The sequence below is a fragment of the Leopardus geoffroyi genome, chromosome A1 (genome assembly GCF_018350155.1).
Source record: "Leopardus geoffroyi isolate Oge1 chromosome A1, O.geoffroyi_Oge1_pat1.0, whole genome shotgun sequence".
Lineage (NCBI taxonomy): Eukaryota > Metazoa > Chordata > Mammalia > Carnivora > Felidae > Leopardus > Leopardus geoffroyi.
Genome location: NC_059326.1, coordinates 169414565 through 169442102, shown reverse-complemented (window position 1 = coordinate 169442102; position 27538 = coordinate 169414565). Strand labels below are relative to the sequence as shown.

The following is a 27538-nucleotide window of genomic DNA, read 5'->3' as shown; positions in this document are numbered from 1 at the left end:
TTGTTTAATGTTTTCTTTTTTTAATATTTTATTTATTTTTGAGAGAGAAAATGCATGAGGAAGGGAGGGGTAGAGGGCGAGGGGGACAGAGGATCCGAAGCAGGCTCCAGGCTCTATGCTGACAGCAGAGAGTCCAACGCAGCGCTCAAACTCACTAACTGTGAGATTATGACCTGAGCCAAAATCAGACGCTTAACCAACTGAGCCACCAAGGCGCCCCTGTTTAATGTTTTCTCATTGTTAGACTGAGATTATGCATTATTAGAAAGAATACCAGAAAAGTGACGTGCCCATACTCACTTTACCATGATAGAAGGTACATGATGTGGATATGTCATATTGGTGATGGTAATCTTGGTTAAGCCTGTGTCTGCCAGATGTCCACACCACAAATCACCTATTTTTCCCCTTGTAATTAAGTCTTCATTTACTTTTAGTAAGAGATACTTTGAAATTATTCAAATGTCCTCTTTCTCCTTAAATTTCACCCCCTAAACAGCTCACTTTTGAAGAAAACATACCCCACAGATAGGAGAACTCTACCAGTGAATCTAAAAGCTGTAAGTAATTGGTGGCTCTTATGATAATCCTAAAGTAGAGAATCTTCAAATTGCTAAAGACATAACATGTAAAACCAGAGGCACCATAAAAAGGGAATAAGGAGTCAAACAATTTGCCATTCGTACTAAAACACACACACACGCGTGCGCGCGCGCGACGACAACAACAACCACCACCTTCCTCTTTTCAAGGGCAGTGCTAAAATTAAGAAATAAATTGTGAAGAGAAACAGAAGGAATTCCAGACAGATTCCATAGTTATCGGAGCTACATTATCACTTGTATTTCTTAACTCATTTTTGTACCAGTAAGTTATATGGTTCACTGATGGTTTAAAAATCATATTTCCAGGGTTCCTCAGGTCATGTACATAAAGAACCATGAGCTTTGGGGTTTTTTTATCACTAAACTTTGGCAGACTGCTGAATGCCTCTTGTATAATTGGTTTGTTGATTTTCTCCCAACATTCAGTTATTAACATTGCAAGACCTAGGTTCCATTCACACTGTAAAATATTTCTTCAGAATTAATTCTGTACCAACTGCCCCAGCCATAAGAGGTGAAAAATTCATGAATCCTGTCTTGGCAGAATTGACTTGACCCTCCACGAGTCCCAAATGAATTAACTACAGCATATAAAAAGGAATGTTACTATCAGTTTATCACATGAAAAAGCAATTTGAAATGTATATAAAATATCAAAATATCTATGTTATTAATGAACCAATTATGTACTGCTTTTTTCTGAGTCAGTAGTAGCATCAATATCTAATACATATTTAGTACTTTCTATGTGCCAGTCACTACGTTTTTTACACATATTATCTCATTTAATTGTTCGTTAATTACAGCTTTATAAGGTATCAAGAATTGTGAAGGGTTTGAAATGTCACCCTACTTGTAAGCTAACAAGATGGCCTGCCAGTTTTATGGATGCTGACAGAAGACATAAGACTCTTGGGTCAGAGACAAAGGGCTTCATTACCCATAGAAGTAGTAGTAACCAGAGAATATCAGCATTTTCTTGGGCCAATTCTCTAAGCCCTAATTCCCACGGGACAGCAGAAAGAAGGTCAGATTACATGTGCACACAGTGGGTTGCATTACAGGAGAGGAGCCTGAATTTAGGGAAAGTGAATATTTTTTAAAATGTTTATTTATTTATTTTGAAAGAGAGAGAGAGAGAGAGAGAGAGAGAGAGGGAGTGCGAGCAGGGGATGTTAGAGAGAGAAGGAGAGAGAGAGAATCCCAAGCAGGCTCCACGCTATCAGCATGGAACCCGACAAAGCGCTCCATCTCACGATTATGAACTCCATGATATCATGACCTGAGCCAAAATCAAGAGTCTGAAGCCTAAGCAACTGAGTCACCCTTGCACTCCAGGGAAACAGAATATTTAAAAATAAACAGTAATCAAATAAATAAATAAAAATAAATAAGCAGTAACCATGCCACTCTTTGCTCCAGAGGGCGACACTACCACTGTCTTCTGAGGCTATTTACTATACAAACATCCTTGAACAAACAGGCCAGAACAAAGGCAGGCAGTGCCTCTGCTGGCAAGACACACAGAAATGCAGGACACTCGTGGAGAATTACATCCCACCATGATGTAGGTACTGTCATTATTTGTCTTACAAATGAGGAACTTTAAGCTTAGAACTTCAGGAGCCATTCAACGAGGACATAAGGTATATGATTTTCCATGGGAGTGTGTTAGTATTTACATGCTCCCCATAAAGTGTTGCAAATCGCACCTGCATCAGTTTGCAAATGGTACAGGAGAGGGATTGGGCATAAAGGTGCACCATAGGTAAACTTTTCATTAGGTGTTTTGAAAAACAAAGTGTGCTTTCGTCTGTGATGTCACTTTTAATAAATTAAAGTATCAACATTCATATATATTTTCACATCTACTATGCTCAAGGAGAAAGTATGCTGCTGTAGAAAAAAAGCATGATCCCTGAAGTCAGACAATGTCAAGTTGGAACCTCTGTAATGTGTTTCCTGATTCGTGAAGGGGGAATCCCTTGCAGGGTCATGGGAGGAGTTAAATGAGATCACGGGTGCAAAACTCCCAGCATCATACACCGGCAAACAGTACGTGCTCAGCAGTAGGAGGCAATAATGGTGACTTGTAGGGTGATTGTTAGCAAAGTCCTTTCAATTTCTGTTGCTCTCAAAATTTGGAAAACTCAACAATAAAATCAGAAAGAGATTTTCAAGCCCTGTTTTTCCATGTAAAAGCTTTTGTAGGCATTGGAGATGTGTCATATTGAATTTAACTTTTTTTTGTTGTTGTTCAAAGATTAATTTTAAATATGGGGTGAAAACTCTTTAAGCTGTCAAAGCATTACCTTTCAGCACTGGAATGGATGTTTTTCTATTAAAAGGTCTCCTACTATATTTTTTTAATGACTTGGAGCAGAAAAGCTTGTCATTTTCCCTAACACAGTGTGAATAAAATACAAATGTATGGTGGGAATCAGAGATGGGAGGAGCCCAGTAATCTACACCTGCCATGCGTGTCCTAGTGATCAATTCAAAGGGACCTTTGACTTTTCATAAGGAAGTGTGCTATGTTAGAGACAGCTCTGTTGATCTTTTATCCATTCACATGGGGAGGTGTTGGAAGATGAAATTGCATTTTGCATTCACTTAAAAGTTACGCCACAGCCATTAGATAAAAGCAAGAATAATTGCCTGCTCAGTGGGCAGGCTGCTACAGAGGAAGAAGCACACTCATCAAACAGTTGTGTTTTTCAGCTTTGGCAGATGGAACATCACATTCTTTGGTGAGTTCCTCCACCCTGTAAAATTTAATGATTTGCCCTCCCCGCAGATTGCTGAACAAATTATTGTCCACGATAGCTTGATGTCAATTTGCTTTCGAAAGCCTCTCAACTTTAACTAATAGTTGCAATCCAAATTAACAATAACCAAGGAAGTATGGAAATTATGGGTGCATTCTGGTAATTCACTCCAAACTGAGCTTGTTATCTACATGAAATACAACCGTGACTCCATGAATAATTCTCAAAAATGTTGAATTTAAAATGAGCACTGGGTAGGATAAACAGTAGTTGAATAATACTTAAACTCCACCATCTGGTATTCTAGTATTTTAATGTGAGCTAAATTTCTTTTATTAGGTGTTTATTTGAGATTCTTTATGGATTCTTTCCTTCTGCAGAGGGAGCTCCATAAATTGGGGAGGAGTAAGAGTTACGATCCAGGATGGTTTTCTTTTATAGTCATTCTCTTAAAGAGAAACACAAGTTTCAGAATCTCAGCCATTTTCCCAAAGGAACAACTGCAGAAGTCCTGAAATAATTTGTTTTAATTCATAGCACTTACTTATAAGATACCACAAGATCAGTGGGTGTGGAGGGAGGGAAACAGTTCCTCAGGTGGTAGGAGAAAAAAGAGTATATGCTACAGATTGATGATAGGAAACAGACAAAATGATTAACAGTAGGAGACAGGGCAGGACCAAAACGTAATAACAAATATATAGCAATGGTCTTTGAGAGAAAAATAAAAGACTAAAATAAAGAATTTTTGAAACATGAAATGGGTATCATGAAAGGAAGATTGAATGGGCTTATCATGATGGAAAAAAAAATCATGTTATTTCCCCAAAACTTTTATACTAGGCTATTCCAGTGACTTAATGTGCAATATGCATGAGAATTGTTTTTCTTCTTCCTGATGTGAGAAAGGCAATATAAAGTTACGTGGAGGAAGCAGGAGACAGTGATAATGACATTTACATAGCTCCTTACTGTTTACCAAAATACCTTTATACACATTACCTGCTTTCATAGTTACAATGCTCTGTGTACGCTATCATCTCCCTTCTCCATATCGCTAACAAGCTAGGCTAAAGAGTAACAGTACCTTGAGTTCAGTCTTATTTTTCAAAACTCTCGAATTGTTGACAAGGAATTTCTGGGCATGTTCCAAGCAAAACTACAATTTGCTTGAAATGCATCTTCCTCCTCAGTCCAAATTTAGTTCTTATTTAATTACGCAGTACCACCAACAGAAATCTGGCTCTGCCACCGACTGGCATATACGCCTGGGAGTAGTCCCTACCTTCTTGAAGCAGTAGTTTCCTGAACTAACATTGATAGAGCACTTACAGTTTTACAAAGCACTTTGCATCCATCACCTCATTTCCTATTCATAGCAATTGTGTAAGGAAAACATGTCTATTTTTTTAATAGAGTACATTTAAATTTCGTGTTGATAAATGGCCCAAGATCACGCTGACAGTAAATGTTGGATGCAGGTCTCCATTCAAGACCTCTAAGCCACCACCTTATCACGAAATGTCAAAATCTCAGTTTGGGTTACATACTATCTAAGATTTCCTCCAGTTCTATCTGGCCTGACTTTAAAGACTGGGAGACTCTAGAGTTATTTGCATCTATAGTATTTTACTAATAAATTGTATAATATTTGGAATAAAAAATAAAATTAAAATCTAGTTATGAAAGTACTTTCTGTCATTTCCTTTCTACAAGTGGGGTGTAAAGAACAAAAAATAACGAAAACCTCTCTCCATCCTCAAAAAGTGCATCCTCTGGTTTGGGCATAATCTATAAACATCCGCTGCCAGAAAAGCACCACAGACAAAGTGTTCTGAGAGTCAGAGTAGTAGAGAGGGGGCTTTAAGCTTTAAACCGCAGGATCGGTTTAAACACCTAGAGACTGGAGCAAGGAAACAGAAGAATGATAACCCAGAAAAATCTTGTCTGCTATCTACCTTATTAGCATGTCTCTTTTCTACCAAAAAAGACAATGTCTTTTTTCTTGTAAGTAATAACATTATTGTTATCTTTTTTAAAATTTTATTTATTTTGAGAGAAAGAGCATGAGCAGGGGAGGGGCAGAGAGAGAGAAAGAGAGAGAGAGAGAATCCCAAGCACTCTTCGTGCTGTCAGCGCAGAGCCTGACACGGCCCCCAAACTCACAAACTGAGCCATGACCTAATCTGAAATCAAGAGTTGGATGCTTAACCTACTGAGCCACCCAGGCGCCCCGTATTGTTATCTTTATTGTTATTCATTATCATTGTAGCCCTCCTAGTAAAATAGTTAGGCAATATTTATTCAGTACCTGAAATATGATTAATATGTATACTCAAATCCAGAGAATTACAAATCTAAGAAAGGGTGCAAATTTTAGGCACCACCTTCACTTTTGTCTTCAAAGTGATCTTTCTTTTTTGTTGTCGTTGTGTCTTTATCAAGAGCTGCCAAAAAGTCATTCAAGTGACCAGTTCAAATTTTTCTTCCTCTGTGTCTAATTTCCCAAAACACTAAAGTAAAACACTGGAATGAATGAAATACAAAAGGACAGAATGGAAAAAGAACAGAAACAGAGGACTAAGGCAATTATCCCTGAATGATTGACGTCTGACAAACTTCTCTATTACCTGTAATTGTTCAGTGTTATTTAGTTGTATCCTATGCCATTATCCCAAAGCCAAAATAACATCCACTTATATTTGTAACAGTGCACATTGTACAGATTCTTCTCCATGAAACAAGTAAGATGAATGTCAGAGCAGGCCTGGGAAGATATTGAAAACAAAGAACTCAATAGTGGATCACTCTGGCAGCAGATTAAATAAGTAATACATGAGCATCAATTCCAAACACTGGTTCCATTTAAATTTCAGCCCTGCATCAAACATCAGGCAACTGTGTAAGATGAAGCAGGACCAAAGCAAGAAGGAAATTATAATAATGTAGCTTGCAGTACAACTTCATTTCAAATAACATCTTTCATATAAACTGATATCCAAAGTGCTTTACTGAATAAAATAGTACAAGGAAGTGGACAGCATGTGGTATAAATTACAGAAAACAGTGGTGCAAAGATATTATATGTGGAGCAAATTAAAGTATTCTATCATAAAGCCAACAGCAGTGGGAGAGAGCATGAAGAAGTATAGCAAAGTGTGTAATTTTAAATGAGGTGTAAGAAATTTGGACATTGATAAGAAAACCATTTTCCCCCCACTTATTTTTTTTTAATGAAGCACTTACATTCTCTTTTAGTAGAATGTGTTAAGCTGTGGTATTGATAAAGGTGAATTCTAGAATGCTTTGTTGAATATTGCAATCAATCAGAAAGAATGAGGGGTTCTGTGTGAGGAATGAAACGTCTTCCAAAATATGTTGCATATCTTGAAGTGGCACCTCTACAGGTGGAAACTTCCTCTTCTAGTATTTACAGTATGGTAGTTTAGAACATAGGCAATGACATCAGACTGATCAATCAGATCCGCTTAAGAGCTGGATGGTCCTGGACAATGTAGAACCTTTCTTTGCCTCAGTTTCCTCATGTCTAAAATGGGAATTACAATAATATGAAACAAGATGTCATAAGGATTAATAACAAAATTTATATGAAATGTTTAGCAGGGGGGCAGTAGTGCAGCCATTTAAAATGTTAGCTATGCTAAATATTAGGTATGAAAAGGAGGTCTGAGTCCTCATTGGCATTCCAGAACCACCAGTGAGAACCTCTAGATTTGTCAAAGGCCAATGGCGTTCAGATAAAATAGTCAGGATTCACTTCAGAGCACTGCCCACTAGGGTGAGCCACTTGCACACCTGCCTCCAGGGATGCTACTGTCAAGGATAGATACTCAAGGGTATGAATCTCTGAGGTCACGTGACTTTGGGTTTGCAATCAAGAAGATAAAACAACAGAAAACTGACACTCCTTAAAATCTGCCAGAAGATCCAGGGTAGGCCTTTGGTTAAGAGGTTCATAAGGGAGGGGTGCCTGGGTGGCTCTGTTGGTTAAGCGGCCAACTTCAGCTCAGGTCACGATCTCGCGGCTCATGAGTTCGATAGTGCGTCCGGCCCTGTGCTAACAGCTCAGAGCCTGGAGCCTGCTTCTGATTCTGTGTCTCCCTCTCTCTCTCTCTGTCCCTCCCCAGCTGGCACTCTGTCTTTGCCTCTCTCAAAAATAAATAAATGTTAGAAAAAATTTTAAAACAGAGGTTCATAAGGGAAGTTAGGGTACATAAGTTCATCCATTATCACAAGCAAGTATGGAGGCCTTGCTGTAGAACCACTGCTTCTCCATGCTTCTATGGACTCCCTAAATTATGCTCTGCTCTGTGGCCTTGTGGGTTCCTGTCAGATGATTTCCATGCATGTCCTCCCTGTAGGAGCCTACAGTGTCCATCATTCCTCGGGTATTAGTTAACTATCGTTGTGTAACAAATTATCCCAAAATTTGGCACTTTAAGACAACAAACATTTATGATCCCACAATTTCCGAGGGCTAAGAATCTAGGAGTAGCTTAGCTTTGTGGTTCTTGCCCAAGGTCTCTCAAGAGGTCTTTACAAAGTCAAGCTGCTAAGTAAGGATGCAGAATCATTTCCAAGCTCACTCATGTGCCTATCAGCAGATTTCAGTTCCTCACCATGTGTATCTTTTCAAAGGACTGCTCATGATGCATGAGCTGGTTTTTCCCAAAATAAGGATCCAAGAAAGCTGGAGAGACCAAGGTAGAAGCTACATTGACTTCTATAATCTAATCTTCAAAGTGACATGTTGTTACTTCTGCCCTGTTTTATTGGTCACCCAGACCAACCCTTGTACAATGTGGCAAGGGTGTGAATAGTAGGAGGAAGGGAGCCCTGGGCCCATCTGGGAGGCTGGATGCCACATCCCCTTGTTGGTAGCTCTTCTTCAGCCCTGGCCACTCCTGGGCATAATTAGCCTGTTGATGAGTATGATCCAGTTTGTCTGTCATTTTCTCTTCCTTCCAAGCTAAACTATCATGGACTACTGAATGATGCTCAAGTTTTCCTTTCTCAAAGCACAAGCCAAAACATTTACCCTATTACATATGCTAAAGTACTTAAAGGCTTTTATCTGTCGTTCTTCCAAGTAAACCTGAATATATTTATTGAATAGCATTAGCTACTAGAGCTCAAGGATCAGATATCTGTAACTGACGATATGGCACCTAACATCCTCATTTTTTTGAGACTCTAAATAATTATGATTATCATCAATAGATGATAATGCTTTGATGGTAATGCTTGCCTTAAACTATCTTTTCTCTGAATCTTTGCTCTCCATTCATTCTCTATTCATTCAGAATATCTTTCTCTGGTCCATTCCCCAGGTGTTCATATTCTCTCATGGCCTCATTTCAGTGAAAGCTCCTTCAGGGACCCTCCTCTGATCCTTCATTTCTCACTTCTCCGAGCTGCATTTTCATTTCATTTGTAGATCTCTTTTTCTGTTGTTTACCCATTAGAGGGTTCATATAGCAGAACTCTGTAATGGGGTAGTCCTGGAAGCTAGTCTGTTAGATATGAGGCATGGTGAGGCAGAGGTGAAGAAATCATCAAAGTTGTTTTTTTTTTAAGTTCATTTATTTTGAGACAAAGAACAGGGGGGGGGGGGGGTGGGCAGAGAGAGAGGGAGAGACAGAGAGGATCCCAAGCAAGCCCTGCACTAACAGTGCAGAGCTTAAAGCAGGGCTCAAACCCAGCAACCACAAGATCATAACCTGAGTTGAAATCAAGAGTCGGTCGCTTAACCTAGTGAGCCACCCAGGCACCCCGTCAATCACAAATTTAAAAAAATACTGCCAGTTTCTCAACAGTCATGGAAGGGTTCATCCCTAGGCTCCTAGGATAACATGTTTCTCTTCTTGGAACAAGGGTGTGTTTACCTTCCTGCAGGTCCCTGATTATCAATAGACAGCATGACCTTTTAAAGCTGTTTGCTCAGTGACCTTATGGACTCTCAATCCAAACTTGGCTTCACTGAGGGCAGTTTAGCAATTGCCCTAGAGGCAATGGAGTGGGACTGACCCCCGTTTGCTCAGCCTTTACTAGCTCAGCGCTTCTCAGGGGCTGAAATCCTGAACCTTTCTGCTTCTGTGGATGGCTTATTCTTGTCTGTCTTTTTACTACAAAAACAATGTAGCAGTTTTCAAGAACTTTTGAAAAAGAAAAAACAAACTACTGGGAAAAACAAAACTCCAAAAATCCCAGTACCCAACTGCATAGAAAAGAGTCTGTGAGTCTGAGCCTATGTATTCTGCGTGTTTGGTAAATGGGTTCAAATTTCCTGAGCCCTTTACCTTGTCCCATTAAAACCATTGTGCATACACACCCATACACATACACACTCAATCTTTTTTTTTTCTTTTTTTCTTTTCAGGTGTGTTCCCTGACTCTCTTAGCTTCCTGGACACAAAAGCAAGTGGCATGTGACATTCGCTTTCTTCCAAGCCATTGTCCATGTTTATATAATGTTTCACAACGTTGCATCACAGTGTGTATACAATTTTCTGCTCTTCTTTTGGCATTTAGCATGAGACCAAAAGCAATATCTCCATGTTGCTGCATAGCCTTCATAATTCAGCATAGGGAGTATTGGTCTCACAGACCTGGAAACAGGTACCACCTCTGTCATTTAGGAGTTGTATTACCCTGGATAATTAATTAACCTCTCTGGGAATCACTTGGTCTCTAAAATAGGGTTAACGATATCTGCCTCATGCTGTCAGGATTAATAAATGAGTTACAGGACGCAAAGTCTTGGTGCCGGCCTATCCTAAATGTCCAATAAATTTTAGCTAAAAATAACCTTCATAAAATATAATGTTTATGTGGTATAGTATTCCAAGTGGAAAGTGGAAAGCAGAAATTATTTTTGAGACAGAACCACTCTAACATATGATGAAATACTTACTATGGACCCAAATCTCTTTAAATTCCAATTTTACATTTTACAGTATAAATGTATATCACATCATTATGTTGTACACCTTAAACTTACACAATGTTTTATGCCAAATATATCTTAAATTTTTTTAATGTTTACTTTTTATTTTATTTCTGAGGGAGAGAGAGAGAGGGACAGAGACAGAGCATGAGCAGGAGTGGGGCAGAGAGAGAGGGAGACACAGAATCCGAAGCAGGCTCCAGGCTCTGAGCTGTCAGCACAGAGAGCTCTATGCAGGGCTCGAACACACGAACCGCAAGATCATGACCCGCGTTGGAGTCGGGCGCTTAACTGACTGAGCCACCCAGGCACTCCTATGCCAAATATATCTTAATAAAGTTGGGGGGAAAATTCTAATTTCAGCCACTTGAATCTGATGCTTATCTGCCGTTGAGTGCAGTGGTTTCTCTAATTACAGCCCTGGCATGTGAGAATGTACTTTGGTTGATTCCCCCAGTGTCCTTTTCTTCCTTCATCCCGGATACACATTGCTCCTAATGAAAATATTCGCCTGCTGATGTTTATGTTTACACTGAAGATTTTCATGGGCTGATCCCCAGGTTTTTCATGTGATAGTCAACACTGCATGCAATATGAAGTAGAATTTCAGGATGTTTGCATAACAGGGAAATAAGTGGTTAAGCACCCAGTAAATGAATAGAGGTTTTGAGGATATCAAATGTGTGTTAATGAGGAAGTTGTCAACTTCACAGGTTCTGTTTGAATCCTTGGAACCAAGGCAACGGGAAGAATGAATTCTGCTGATCACCGCAAAGAGACAGAAGAGGCTTTGGCCAGAAAGTTCTTTTTTTAGTTACCAAAGCTCTGTAAGTAAATAAATAAATAGCACTGATTTACATTTAAAAATTTCTTATTAAGGGGCACCTGCATGGCTCAGTCTGTTGAGCATCCCACTTCAGCTCAGATCATGATATCACAGTTCCTGAGTTAGAGCCCCATGTCTGGCTCTGCACTGACAGTTCAGAGCCTGGAGCCTGCTTCAGATTCTGTGTCTCCCTCTTTCTCTGCCCCTCCCCCATTCGTACTCTGTCTCTGTCTGTCTGTCTCTCTCAAAAATAAATAAACATTAAAAGAATTTTATTAGTATCTATAAATGTGGTTGGTCTTGGTAGTTATTAAACAACAAACAGTGAAATTTTACTAGGGTTGGGCTTTGTTTTGTTTTGTTTTGCTTCGAGGAGGGAGAGAGTATTATGACTGGGCAAAGTGCTTAACTGCAATCTACAGAATCCATGTTTGCAAATTTGAGCAGAAAAGGAATTGATGCAAAGATATTAGACTGTTCACAGAATATCTGGTGGGGCCACAGAATCCATCAGTAAACCTGAACATCCATGAGCAATGGTCAAGCACTTCTTTTTTGGCAGAAACACCACTGACACTTGGCATTTATGGTGCTCAGAACTGGTTCCAGAAGCACTGCCACTCCCTGTCACCAAGAACTGGATCCCTCTACCACCTGGACTGCCCCCAAACCTAGGTGTATCTTTCCTCTGTGCTCTCTCCAGAGATGTCTCCCAAGGATAGTCTGGTTAGAGGAAGCGAGGCCAAATGCCTGCCCCCTACTTGAGGGAGTCTGAGACTGCAAGTTTTTGCCTTCCTCTTTGGGAAAGTGAGACATAATGTGGGGAATTATCACAATGGAAGAAGAGTGCTCAAACCTGTCAAGTAGCTCAAGTGATGAATGCACATTTCAAGGTTAATCGTTTTGAGTGTTCTGTCTACAGTGATAGTGGATTTCTGTCCCTGAGGTGAAATTTCTTGCTGCCAATTTCTCACCTCTCTGGAGATGGACTCCACATTCTTGAGATGCCAAAAGTTTTCAAACCCTTTGCTGCCTCAAAGAAAATTTGCCATTCTTGCAATATGTATCCCTGCTTCCTCCGTTTCTCCCCTTACCAGCATACCCAGTGTTAGCATGGGTATTGAGAAGATAAAAATAAAACTGATAAAAGTGTGTGTGTGTGTGTGTGTGTGTGTGTGTGTGTGTGTGTGTGTGTACTAGGTACCATGGAGGAATTCATGACCTCACCTCTGGTTTATAACAAAAGTGAAAGGAGTACATTGTTTCTTAGAAATTTGATTGCATACAAGGGAAATAGGATGGATGATTAAGATAATTAGAAAATGCCTTGTAATGCAAAAATATATATACATAATTTCACCATTATTAGGCATGCTGTCCTAAGACAAAATGCTAATTACTGACTCTAATTGGAAGTATAATGATTAAAATGGTCAATGTTTCCAAATAATAACTGTAGAGTAGTTAGGTGGGAAGAAAACAAAACTGTTTTTCAGTGGTATATTTAGAAACCTTATCAATCTTTGACATTCATAGCTAAAAATGGACTTAATCTGTTTTGTTAAATACTTGTAAGCCAAATAATTAATGTACGAAGAGAATTAGTGAAAATGTGGCAAGGTAATCACAAACCAGGTTTAAATAACTGATTTTACTAATGATGAATTTCTCACTGAATAATCTGTATGCGTTGGAAATTTTCTCTAATACTATTTAATGTCTTTCACAATACCTTTTAAAATTATAAATATAGTATGCTCATTGGAAAAAAATTTGGAAATACAGATAAGCAAAGAAAGGAAGACAAGAAATTTTAACATCTCTTGTGTATTATTAGTCTTCTTGAGCTGCCATAACAAACTACCACAGACTGGGTGGCTTAAACAACAGAAATTTATTTTTGTGGGACTTCTGGAAGCCAGAAGTCCCATATCGAGGTGCTGGCCAACATGGTTCCTGGTCAGACCTCTCTTCCTGGTTTAGATGGCTGCCTTCTTCTCACAATGTCCTCACATGATGGAGAGATAACAGACTTTCTGTTGTCTCTTCTTATAAGGGCACTAATCCCATAATGACCTCATCTGACTGCAATTACTTCCCAAACACCCCATCTCCAAATACCATCACATTGGCGGGTAGGGCTTCAACATATATATTTTGGGAGAACACAAACATTTAGCCCATAACATCACAACTCAAAATATAAACATTGTTGAATTGTAATTCTGTTTTTTGCATAAGAACAAAAACAAATATTACAAATAAATGAAAATACACTGATTTGTAATGCACTCTCTACTTTTCATTTAGTATATTCTGAGAATAACTTCCCTTTTAATTATGTAATTACACAATTAAGTATGTAAAGATACTTTAAGTGTCTTTAAATATTATTCTGTAGCATTAGAGTTAATAATAGCGTAGAATTCTACTGTAAGTATATACTCTAAAAATTAGTTTCCCAATCGGCCTACTAATGGACATTTATTTTTTTATAATTTTTAAATATTTTAAATAGTGCTATAAAGATATTCTTGTAATCATTTCTTTGCTACATGCCTATAATTATGAGTAGTGGAATTTCTGGGGCAAAGGCTGTGCATATTTTAATGCTTTTGATACCATTGCCAAATTTCCCTTGAGAAAGTTTGTTCCAAGTGTATATTCTCAACTAGTAATATAATAAAGCCTATTCTTGATGTCTTCATCATTAACCTACATTAATGCAGGACATCATCAATTTTAAATTTTTACCAAAGATATGCCACTGTTGTTTTAATTGTTGTTATTATTCTATAGAAGTTTTCAATCAACCTTACTCTTAGAGGTTCCGTCTATCCTTAGAAAGGTCTTCCCCACTTCAAAATTAAATAATCATTCATATTGCACTTTTAAAACCTTTTTGTGTGCATAACATTTTAAATACATCTTGAGTTTATTTTAGAGTTAAATATACATTTTTCAAGTGATTAGCAAGTTGTCCCAATATTTTTTGAAATTGAGCACATTTATGCCTAAAATTTTGTTATTTTCTGCCCAAAGAAAAAATTCTAATTAGTAAAATATAAAACTAAGCCTAATTTTAAAGGGTCCTTATCTATAAGTTAGTTCTTGTGGGAAAGACTGTGAGGATCCTATAAAGGTCATATGGATTGACTTTGGCCAGCTGTTGATGTTATTTTTAAAACATTCTGTGAACATGACCTATGATAACTCCTTGAATAACAATCCTGAAAATTAAATCTCTACATACACAATCTGCTTCCAACATGGGAGGTTGTACATAATTTTCTCTATAAGCATGCCTCATTCTAATCTTGAGGTCAACAACGCTTACGACAACACACATAATTAATTTTGATGTGTCAAATTAATCCTTGCTGTTTCTTGACATTTCCAACAAGGATATTGATTACTATCATGATATTTTAAACACAAATATCCAATAAAACCTGAAAGTACATTTGCCAATTCACTTAGAACTTCAAACTACCACTAGATGGAGTCATTAAGTCTTTACCAAATTGGATCTAATATAATGTAATGATCTTAAGGCAACAGATCTGCAATGTTTTAGTCAGCACTCCTATGCAGGTAATTTTTTTTTTCCTATACAGGTAATTAATTCATCTTTAGACAACCATGACTTTAGCTGAATTGTAATGAATGTCAAATTTATTTAGTAAAACTTAGTGCTAATAAGCATTACAACTTGGCCTTAAAAGTTTCTTCTCAAGATGAGCATGCAAAAATTAATAATATTACTATATAAACACTCATAATAACCATTTGGAAAACATAATATAAGCTATTATACCATTCACAATAAATACAAAAGATATAAAGTACTCAGGAATAACTCTAACAAAAGATATACAAAACCTTTTTATAGAAAATTGTCAAACATTATTAAACAGAATTAAAAAGTCCTGAAAAAAACTGAAGAGATATACAATGTTCATGGATGGAAAGACTAAATAATATACCAATGTTAGTTTCTCCAAATTAGTCTACATATTAAATATAATTCCAACCAAAATATCAATCCAATTGCTTGTGTAAGTTAATAAGTGGGTATTAAACCCATATATAATAATCCATATATAACTCATATATATAACACATGATTTAAAATAGAATTTTATGAAGAAGAAGAACAGTGTGGAGGTAGGGGATACATACCTTATATGACCAATGAAATGAAGTAGAAATCCAAGAAAAAAATCCATGGTGGCATCCCCAAAATCAAAGACAGAGTTGGTTATTCATGTGAGAAAACACTAAATTTAAATAAAATTAAGTATTTATCTCACGTGAGCCAAAAATAAATTTCAGGACAACTAAGGACCTACATATTTTCCACCATACCTTTAAAACTGTAAGAAGAAAATGTAGTGTGTGTGTGTGTGTGTGTGTGTGTGTGTGTGTGTGTGTTATCTCAGGATAGGGAAGAATTTCTCAAATAAGACACCAAAACACACAACAAAAATTGATAAATTTTCCCACATTAACGTTTGTGTTTCAAAATATCACAAGGAGAAAAGACAATACTTGGACCAAGTTATTTGCAATACATATGCAAATATATATGTACTTCTTACAGGTAAATTTTTTAAATAAATAATCTAATATAAAAATGGACAATCCCTTTACGGTACAGGAAACTTAAATGGTCTACAGTACAAGAAACCTAAATGGCCAATAAAGATAGGAAAAGATGTTTTGTTTTTTTTTTGTTTTTTTAATTTTTTTTTTCAACGTTTATTTATTTTTAGGACAGAGAGAGACAGAGCATGAACGGGGGAGGGGGAGAGAGAGAGGGAGACACAGAATCGGAAACAGGCTCCAGGCTCTGAGCCATCAGCCCAGAGCCTGACGCGGGGCTCGAACTCACGGACCGCGAGATCATGACCTGGCTGAAGTCGGACGCCCAACCGACTGCGCCACCCAGGCGCCCTGGAAAAGATGTTTTAAGTTCACTGTTATTAAAGGAATGCAACTTAAAACTACAGAAAGTCACCTGTCAAACTAATGAAAATTTAAAACTCTGCTAACTCTAAATTTTGTGATAATGGGTAGAAACTGGAACTCCTGTACACTACTGGTAGAATGTAACTTGTCATCATTCTCTAGGGCAGCTTCTCAATATTAAGTAAGATTCAATATGCTCATACTCTACAACACAGCAATTCCACTTCTAGGTATATTATAGAGGCAACATCTTTCGTAACAACAAAGATTTGGAAACAACCTAAATGTTCTAAAATAGTTTAGTGGGTAAGTAAGTTTGGTTTTTATAGTGTTGCGTTATTTTACAATTGATATAAAATTTAAAAAGCATTACAAGTTGTTTATGGATATTTGTTTATCAAATTATAAAGAAATTTTTGGAAATAAGTATCAAGTTCATGATCGTGTTATTTCATGGAAAGAAAGACACAGGAAACTTCAACTGCTTGACTTCTTTTATAAAACAATAAATCTAAAACAAGATCAAGAGTCACGTGCCCTACTGCCTGGAACCAACCAGGTGCCCTTTTTTTGTCTTTTAAAGTGATTACTTCTAGTGCTTTCTTACAAAAATTAGAATTTTTATTTTAGTTTTTCTTTTTGAGAAGTAGTGGTATTACTTTCTATTTCTAGAGTCATGTAGACTATTAAAATCATTTTACCAGAACCCTATAATATCATTGGTAGAGTTTTAAAAAATGTATTTTCTGTTCTTTGTTTGGCTATCAGAGCCCTCATCTTGCAGCTTCCCTAAGCCAGCCAAGAAAAAGAAATTATATTCATACCCTTTGTGGAAGAAAGATACAGTTCTGCTGACCAGATTCCTCTATGTCACGCTTCTTTCTCTTTCATATCCACTACATGCCATTTTATGTAATAAATTTCAGCCTCCAACTTACAAATAATCATATTAAATTATACGCTGAGTAAACAGGAAGAGCCATAGCTCTCCAGGAACCTGGATCGAATGGCAAGAGCTACTTCTCCTGTGCTGTTATAAGTCTCCACCAAACAAAATTAATTTGCAAGACACTTTTCTACTTTCAGTTTCCCATAAATTGTACCCCAGTTAAGTTACCTGAAGTAATGGGAGGGAAATTTTAGTGATTCATTTATATTTTATGAGAAACTAGACTGACGTTTTTATCCCTCCCTACATATCTTCACCCTAAATCAACTGTCCGCTATGTCATTGTTCTTTAACATCATACAATTCACATGCTTTTTTTAAATCTGATCTGGGGAAATTTCAAAATATAAATGCCAACTTTGTTCCTCATCTCAAAAGTTTGCAAGAAAAGGAGGAAATATGAAAATCACTAAGGGAGAAAGTGCTTGTGTGGAAGAAGTAACATTTTCCTTTCCTTTAAAAACATTGCTTTTAGGGAATATTCACCTGCTGGAGTATTACATGGATGTCAATCGTTCAACTGTGGCTGAGGTTTACAAGAACAGGAGATGGATGTCACAACTTCTGGTTTATATGGTATGCTAAGTAAGGGTCAATTCTGGGTCAAATTTGCCAGTTGGATATATTCTAAGAGTTGCCCATGGAATTGATTATTTATAATCTTTGGAAAACATAGTTAGGTTATGATGTTTTCACTTAGCCTTGCATTGTAAACACAACATATTAAATAAGAATAAGTCTTTAAAAGTTTTAAAGTTTTCAGATTTGAAACTAGGCCCAAATGGAAATAAAATTTTAATAAAATGAATAAGTATGCCCCAGTCATGTTTTACTGGAATAGTTGGATGTACTTGAAAATACTTCTCAAAAATAACATTCTATTATGTTTGGAAGTATTAAATAGTCTCAGTGCAGTTCAGCAATCATTTATTGGGAATTCACTGAGAGCCAAATTGTTCTTACTCTTCCTGTCCCCTCTAGTTCTTTTTGTCACAGGACTGAGAAAAATAATTAGCCCTCTATAGAGTCATAAACAAAGATCAGTTAGGGAGCAATATATTAAATTCCATTTGGTGCTGTTTCCCAAGTTCCATTAGAATCATTATTTGTCTTGCACACTAATCCAGTGATTGGTTGTGAGGTGCATTTCAGTGTTTGCGCAAATGCTTATTTGTTTCATTTCCAATTCCTGGAACAGTACAGGCAGTCCTCGTTTATGTACACAGTGCATTTCTGGAAACCACAACATATAGGGATCTTTTGTAACACAGATCATTTCCCCCTTAAGACTAGTGTCATAAGGGTCATAGTCCTAAATAAGGGACACAAAAACAAACTGTAGCTATTTTCAGCTAACTAACCGTAAAAGCAAAGATTCAACAATGAGATACATCCATAATAATTTGAACAGAGAAAACCATAATTCATATCTTATAAAATGAACATGGGGCTTCCATATACTTTGATTATACAGTAGACAATGTACCTATAGCACATTAAAAAATGAAATTCAGGGGCGCCTGGGTGGCGCAGTCGGTTAAGCGTCCGACTTCAGCCAGGTCACGATCTCGCGGTCCGTGAGTTCGAGCCCCGAGTCAGGCTCTGGGCTGATGGCTCAGAGCCTGGAGCCTGTTTCAGATTCTGTGTCTCCCTCTCTCTCTGCCCCTCCCCCGTTCATGCTCTGTCTCTCTCTGTCCCAAAAATAAATAAACGTTGAAAAAAAAATGAAATTCAGCTATCATAGACTGATCACAAATGAATTTAATAAATTCAATTAGCATTAATTTTCTCTTCCTTTCTAGAAATTCAAAAGGGAGGAAAACTTGTTTTGACTGGCCTAAATCTTAAAAAAATTAAAAAATAAACAAGGAATCTACAAATGTGTCTCCACTTTTTTTTTCTTTATAAATATCTATATACAGTTATTGAAAATCCCTCCACAGAGTAGAAGGGAGAATTTAGTGAGTGATTTTAAAGATGATTATAAGAAAAAAGATGATAATGGCAATGGTAGGGACCTCCTTTCCCTTTAACGTCTCCCAGTGCCTCAGCATTTTCAAAGCTACCTTTGTGGCTGTTCTGAGGTCACCACATTGCTGCAGGTGTCTCATACCATCTCCATCCTGATCCACTGGCACTGCCAATGCAGATTTCAGACTTGGATAAAGACAGGACATGGTAGATTAAAAATGTCTTCAAATTCTTTGCTACTCTTTCCATAGACTCTTCTCCCTTGCCTTGAATCTCAGCGGTCTTAGTGACTTACTAGATCAATGCGGCAAAGGTAGCATTCTGACACTCATGAGGCTAGGTCATAAGAAGTCTTGCATCTTTTTTCTAGGCCCCTTAGAGGACTCTTTTTTGTTAGTCAGCTTCTGTGCTGTGAAGAAGCCCAAGAAACCCTGTGAAGAGGTCCACATGGAGAGAACAGAGGCCCCTAACCAACAACTAAGCTCCCAGTCTCCAAAGTGTGCTATATTGCAAGAATGAACTGTCTTCCACCATACTACCTGATACCATGTGGAGCAGAGAAGAGCAGGCCCTGCTGAGTCTTACCCAAATTGCACATTTATGAGCAATTAACAGAATAGAAGTAAATGATTGTTGTGGGTTGAAGCCACAACACAATTTTAGGGCGGTTTGTTATGCAGCAATAGATAACTGGAAGGGGGCGAAAGAGAAGAAAACTTTAATGTTTCATGCCTGGATGAACAAAAGGATAATACTGTTTCCAGGAGAGAAGCCAATGGAAAACAGTGAAGGTAGAACATTTGATTGGAATAGTATGGAAAACTTGGGTGTATGAAGGATATTGCTGGGGATCAGTGAGAATTATAGTTAGGATTTAGTATTGTTTACTTTATTATCCATAGTAGCATATCAGCCTCTATAACATCCAATTAAATCTAATGTGAATTGCAAGTTTATTTGAAAGTATATATGACAGGAAGGGGAAGCTTTTCAGAAAATAATACTGGACCATTAAGTAATTTGACTGGAGAGTGTATAATTACCTTTTATAAGATATGAATTATGCAAATAATGAATCAGATCAATATTGGTCTTGAATTCTTCCGAGGAAGCAAATTAGCATAAAATTCATGAAATGGCAACATTCAAACTTCTTTAACTTTCTCTTTGTCTCTGACAGGTTTAAGGGGGCTTTCAGATTTTGTACACCTAATTAATGTCCTGCAGATCATATATTGATATATTATCTTTAAATAAGTAATATATCTAAAAAGTTTTTGCTGAAATTATCCCTGTAGGTGGTTGCATTTAAATGCTCTACTTGGTCATGCACTGTAACTGTATGAAAATTGTAAGCTTCTTTTTTATCTAAAAGTAGGTAATCATTAAGTAATTTATCACTTTAATCAATAACTTTAGAGATAAACCATTGCTAGAATAATACAAAACTAAACAGTTGGGTAGAACTACAACTTTCACCCTTGCTTATAGCTCATAAGGTCAAATAATTTCCAAGAAATAACCTTCATCAACCCATTCAGTGTGAGAGATTTGCATTCTGCACTCTATCTACTTTGTTAGAGAGGATTATGTTAACGATTTAAAAAAAAGACTTCAGTAAATAGACTATAAAGTTGAAATTGGAGTTATTTCTATTTAATCTTTTCACGTGTCAAGAAGTTCTAAGGACATAACTCACAGCATCATTCTAGTGAACTAAGAGTCAATGTATTTTTACAGCACTTAACTTTATGTGGAATGGCTTTCACCTTTTCCAGAATAGGTCGAAATAAGAAAAAATATTGGAATCCCTTTCATCTCCTATCTCATCAACTGTAAATATTTTTTATATGCACATTGCCTGGAACATCTTAGGAAAGAAAGGAGAAATACGGGGAAGGAGGCAGAGAGGGCTCCCTTAGAAACTTGCTTTTGTATTACCTTAAGGTTTAACCTGAGACGTTTGTGCTAAGTCTTTGTGATTTACAAAATGCAAATAGACACTTGTACCTGTAGGATAATATGTCATAGATTGGGAAGGTATAATTTCAACAGGGGAAATCTGGTTTGAAATACTAAGCATGTCTCTTCCCTCATTACCATTAATGCTGTGTGGGTCTGTCGCTTAGATGGCATGACTTTTATTAGGGCTATGTCCTCATAACCATGCCAAAAATTGATGCTGCAGATATGACAGAAAAAGTAATACCATTTTCCATTCTGCTAGGTGACTAACATAGCACTGAGCAGAGCTGGGTTTTCACTTATAAAGCTTTAAAGGGCTTGGTTTATACATAAACTGAGTCCATTCTCTGTACTATATAATATCAGATCAGTTGATACCAGGAGTAGTTATAACAAGGATCATGATAACTACCAATTAGTGAGTGGCCATAAGTACCAGGGTCCCAGGCACTTTGTTGAGCTCCTATTTTGAAGATAGGGAAGTAGAGGTTAAATAACTTTGTAAAGAATGGATCTAGGATTTCAACTCTAGACCTTTAGTCTCCAAAATTCCTTCTCTTTCCACAACCCCTACTTTATATTCAAAAACACTATCTTCACTGAAAAATTGTCAAGTAACCATTACCATGAGGAGTATTTTGTATAGAGTACTTGTGAGCTCCCAAATTTATTTAGAGAGAACTACCATTAAAGTTTTCCTATGAAAGTCCAATCATGAGAACTCATTTCTTCTTTCTTTATCAAAGTCAATTAGATGTGTTTTTTTTTTATAATTTATGTAATTTATGTCCTAAATTTGAGGACTCGAAGAGCAAATGTTGGATCTCAGAATTTCAGGACAGGATTGGTTCATTTCTTCCACGCTTACTATGTGTCAAGCACAGGATTTGACACAGAGCTTATAATAACAATGACATACAGGTAGCCTTGACCTTAATGGGCCCACAGTGATGCCTCTCCTTTAAAGTCCAATGAAACAAAATGCAATAATGTTATTGGGGTAGAGAGAATTTATCAAAGGGAGCAAATGACACTAATCATTTGGAGGCCCTGAAAATTTTGGGGGGGTCTGAAAATTTTTTGGAGATCTTAAAATTTTTGAACTACAAAATTCAGCACCAGATTATTTTAGGGCAGGTAACAATATTGATCTCTCTCAGGACCGACACTTAGGCCACCCCTTTCAAAATAATCATTCTGTCAAAATACCATTCTGTTATGAATTTCCAGACAGAAACTGAAGCTCATTGATGCACTTTCAGTTCCATCAAAGGAATAGAAAAGAGAAAAATTTAAGAGAAGCTTTGGACATGGTTGGGTACTCTTAGATATGGTTACTACTTACTACATCTTAATTCTGTTTGCAAATATTCTTGATAGTGGATAACAAGGAGAAATTAGGATGTGGTATAGTAAAGCATGTTTCCGCCAGGAGAAGCAGTTCAATCTGTGACCCGTGACGTAGATTTTCTTTTTTTTTTTTTTTTTCAACGTTTATTTATTTTTGGGACAGAGAGAGACAGAGCATGAACGGGGGAGGGGCAGAGAGAGAGGGAGACACAGAATCGGAAACAGGCTCCAGGCTCTGGGCCATCAGCCCAGAGCCTGACGCGGGGCTCGAACTCCCGGACCGCAAGATCGTGACCTGGCTGAAGTCGGACGCTTAACCGACTGTGCCACCCAGGCGCCCCATAGATTTTCTTATCTAGTACTTTTCTGGGAAAACTTTCCTCTGCTACACTTTCGTATAACTGTCAAGACATCGTCCTATTTATTCCTCCTGCTCTGTGCTTCTAATTCACGTGTCTCCTTCAAGTTAGGGAAATAGGCTACCCCTAGAGCAAAAATATTACTGACAATGCCAAAGCGAAGACAGTTGTAATGGGAAATACCTTGACACTATTGCAGGTACCGCCAGTGCGGCTGTTTCTGGCTATCAGTTAGGAACTGGCAGATGTTAAATTGACATATGTTAGGAAATAGCTTTTGGAGACTCATGTTTCAAAACGTATAAAAGAAAAACAGATGATACCACTTTTTTTTTTTCCTTTGGCTTAAACGGGATAACTAGAAAACCACACCAGATGTGTTAAGATGTTTGTCTTTAAAAACATTTTGTTTCCTGAGAAAGAATGAGCTAAAGCAGGAGTGTGAGATGTGCTCCTCAGAGTATATGTTAGTCTTCTTTCATAGACTTTAAGTTTCTATTTTGATTAAAATATTTGACCGAAATTGATGGGGCAAAAAGCCAAAACAATGAATTCAATATTTCTATGGTTGCTCTAGGTTTTAGAAACTGATGAATTAACTCAGTTCCCCATAAAAATTGGTTACTGGGAGATCAAAATAGAATCCTGAGAGAAAACACATCATGGAGAGGCCCAAAATATGTAAAACAATTGAATATGATAACTGAATAAGAATTTAAATGTTAATTTCATTTGCTTTATTTTTGTCTTAAATAATTCACTGTCACATTGGTAAGGTATTAACACAAGAAAACCTACTTAGGTAATTGGCATTTTCTCTGTAGAGATTACAGTTTGACAAGGACATTTGTTGTTTTTGCCTGTTTTGTCATTCTCCTCCTTCAGGTGACAGCACTTTTAATGTATATTTGAGGAACCATCCTTTTCTACACTCCATGGACCTATTTTCCACAACTGACCTGCCAAGTCTCGGGGGGTGAGTATGTGATCTGAGATTGGCCAGTGAGTGAATTCTAACCTCATGGCTACAATGATTGATTCAGCACTGAACACATGACCTAACTTAGGCAGAAAGACGCATTCTTGGGGCTTTTGGTATGGTCATGAGAAAAACAAGGCCTCTCTGCCTGTTGAAATTCAACTTGTTGGATTTAATCATTGAGCTACTGGAAGATATTTTGCCACCATGAAAGAAGTATATATTCAAAAATTAAGACAACATAGTGAAAATCAAGGGAATGGAGAGCAAGGGGAAAGAGAGATAAAGAGAAATTGAACAATGATCTTATCTTTAGCTTGTGGATCCAATCTATTCTTGAACTTTTAATTAGTTGAGCTAATTCTCCTCATTGCTTAAGCCCAGTTTGGACCAAGTTTCATTCAGTTGCCATCAAGAGAGCATGACAACAACATGAGAAGTCACTTTAGGCTGAGGAGATAAAGGAAGGTTCCATGGAGGAAATACCACTGGGCAGGATCTTGAAGGAAACTAGAATGGAGTAAGCAGAGATGGAGAGAAGGGCATTACTGATGGTGCAGCTGCATGACCCAAGGCATTGGGGTCAATCTGAGAAGGGAAGGTGCCCTAGGGTCACTGAAGCTCAGGATACATGAATGACCCCAGGTTGCATCTTGGTCCCAGTTACCCCATCTAGACTCCAAACAGCCCTGTCAACTGCACAGTACTCCATGGTGTGGAATTTGCTCTTCTAAAAAGAATGAAGGTGCTTTCATGTGAGGAGACACACAGTCTAGAGAATCTGTGTACACTGGCAATAGAGACATAAGCAGAGGGACCAGCCTATAAAGGTGGGAACCCACATCCACAGTCTGAAACTCCTGGCCCCACCATGATGGAAAACGTGCCTATTATATATTGGTTGCTCAAGGCGAACTATCGAAATCTAGACCCGCTGAGAAACGTCACCACTGAGGATAACGGCTTTCTAACATTTTTGAGCGCAGTAAGAGAGATATGTTAGAACACATATGCATATAAAAAAATCAAACAAAAGATCACACAACAGGACTTACCTTTACTACTGGTTACGTACTCTGAAATTTTCTGTTCTGTGTGATTTTCTCTCTTTCTTGAATGCCGGTTGGATTCACTAACTTGATTGCGTGGCCCACTTTCAAAATAGCAATTTGAAAAAAAGGACCTAAAATAGCTGTCAGAAAGCACCAGCAGATGTCACTGTAGGTGACCACACTAGTGTGACAGCTGCAGCAGGTGACCATAGCAACAGCTGCTCCCTGCCGGGAACCACTGCATCTGCTGCAGTGTGTTTGTTTTTATTTAATTTGTGTATAGGTCATATAGTTGTAAGGTCTCACATTTCAAAAATATAAAGGGCACACAGTGAAAACTCTGCTTCCCATTCCTGCCTCTCAGCTACCCTGCTCAGGGGCAAATCAATGTCACTAGTTTCTTCTGTTGTCTTCTAAAGATATCTCCTGCATATTCTAGTATAGACACACACATTCTCGTTTTCCTTCTTTTACACAAAGGAGCATAACACCATTCTGGACCTTCCCTGTCTCTCCTTAGCATATAGATTCTTGCACCAATACAGAAAACTCCACTCTGTTTATGACTGCATAGTATTCCACTGTACCAAGTACCATTGTTGAACCAGACACGTGCTGACTATACCTTTAGGTTATTTCTGATATTCTTATCTCACAAACAATGCTGTATTGAAGAACTCTGTTGACTCATCATCTCCCACATAAAAGAATATTGATCCTAAGGTCCTTAGAAATGGAATTCCTGAGTCAAAGAGTAGATACATTTGTAAGTTTGATACATATTGTCAAATTGCTTTCCAGAATCTACTAGTCTAGTTTCAACAAGCTTTCACTTGAATGTTCTTAAAAATACTGTTAAGTTTCCTGATCTTTGCCAATTGATAGGTGAATGATATCTCAATATGTTTTTAACTAACATTTCTTTTATTGTGAAAGAGATTGAGCATTTTCCCAAGAACCAATGGTATATTTCCTGTTACTCTTTTTTTCCACATCCTTTTCATCTGCTTTAAAGAGTAACCATGAGCTGTCAAGTAGAAAAGGCACTAGCTCTTGCTTGTCTAAATAGCAAGTAATTGTGTATTTATTGAGCAAAAACTAGACCTTGCAGAGCACTGCACAAAGTACTATGAAGTAGATGAAAAATCTACGCTAACAATGATTAATCTGTGTGGAGCCAACCTAATTATTCCAGCTGCTTTCATAGCAACACTCTTAAAGTGCAAACAGCCACTAGTCAATTATCAACCACTGTGGCAGATAAAACTATCCATCATCTAAATCCCAATTAGGAACAAATACCACACTAGGTTATGGTAATACAAAATGAACAAGACAGAATTTGGAGGGAAAAAATAAAACTAAGAGACAAAATTAAAGGTATTTTGTACTGAAAGCTGTTCATGGTACAACAAGGGATAAGGTCAAGAGTGGTCAGTTCTGCTGGGGTGGAAAAGTTGACGAATCAGGGTCCATAATGCGGGGGCTCCTTGGTGTCACATCCCTCCCCATCTCACCATCCTTGCTTGAATTCTCAAAACATGTGATTTTCTCCAAAATTGAATCTTAACTTTGCTCATTTCTTCAAATTAATTGTGAATTTGCCTTACATTGATCACTTTTCTTCCTTCTAAGTTGTAACCATCTAAAAAGCAAGGAGTCAGTCTTACTCATGAGAATGCCTGTACAACGTGGGCAATCAGAAGGTTTTCCTGAATCGGTAAAATGATGGGTGGAGGGGTGAATACATTCCTTCCAAAAGGCCTTCTCTAGCCATGGTTACCCTACTTACTGCATTATCAGTCAGCCAAAGCCATTCTTCGCAGGTGCAACACCCTGAAGATGTCAAAGCCAGACCCAACATCTACTCGGAAGACACCGAGGAACGTATCTCTCTAGGTATGTCAATTATGGAACAACCACTGACTCTGGAATGCTATCAGGACCCTAGATTATCGAATGGCTGCATCTGTGTCGGGTGGGCTTTAGGATTTTTATAATATCTCAAAGGGTTATTTAATTCATCATTTTGGAAAATGGATTAAGTAAATAGTAAGATGTATACTAAACTGCCAACTGAGGTATAGGGCTATGTATATATAAACCATACAGGATGGTTTATGAGAATAATATGTCTAGTCTAGGTACGGTTTTACTAACTTTAATCTCACTTTACCTGAAAACTCTATGACTATAATATGCATATACATACATACATTTTTCAAACAATAAATGACTGGTGTGTCTGCTACTGATCTTAAAAGGGGTTACAACCTTGAACCATCAGTGATAAGATCCCTGGCTTAGTTCTTCAAGCCTTAAGTTTAAGAATACTTCCAGACTTCTCCCAAATCTCTCTTATCATTCTTCTCTACTTGACTCCAATGGCTATGCTGACCACTGGAATACTTAAACCGATTTGGTCACATGGCTGGCTGGCTCTTGGCTCCTCTGACCATTGGGTTTAATGATTGCTGTGGCTTATGCTTTAGAACATTGCAAAGATATGTGTTTTCTGTTATTTGTTCTGAGGCTAGGAAGAATAGCTTACAGATGAGAGTTCCTTTTTCTGAGTTCTTTTCCTCTTTCATGCAACAATTTCCCTAGCACCCTGGTCCACAGTTATGACTTTGGAACTAAAGGCTGCAGGAATTAAATGAAAATCTTTGTCTTTTTGACTCACTGTTTCTGAGTCAATGGGAGCCATGTTTCTCCTCCTTTCTTAGTTAGCTTTTGTCATCAGTGTTGTTAATAGCAAAATGAGAGAAGAAACCTC

General features: G+C 37.6%; 1 long non-coding RNA gene across 1 annotated transcript in view; it reads left to right on the top strand.

Annotated features, from left to right (window-relative positions):
* The window catches only part of LOC123609494, a 58145-nt gene that overhangs the window by 14556 nt on the left and 16051 nt on the right, over positions 1-27538 (top strand). The window contains exons 4-9 of the long non-coding RNA XR_006717783.1: positions 500-560; positions 9774-9887; positions 11054-11167; positions 17562-17662; positions 23617-23707; positions 26589-26740. This is a non-coding gene — a long non-coding RNA (uncharacterized LOC123609494). The remainder of the gene's footprint in view (positions 1-499; positions 561-9773; positions 9888-11053; positions 11168-17561; positions 17663-23616; positions 23708-26588; positions 26741-27538) is intronic.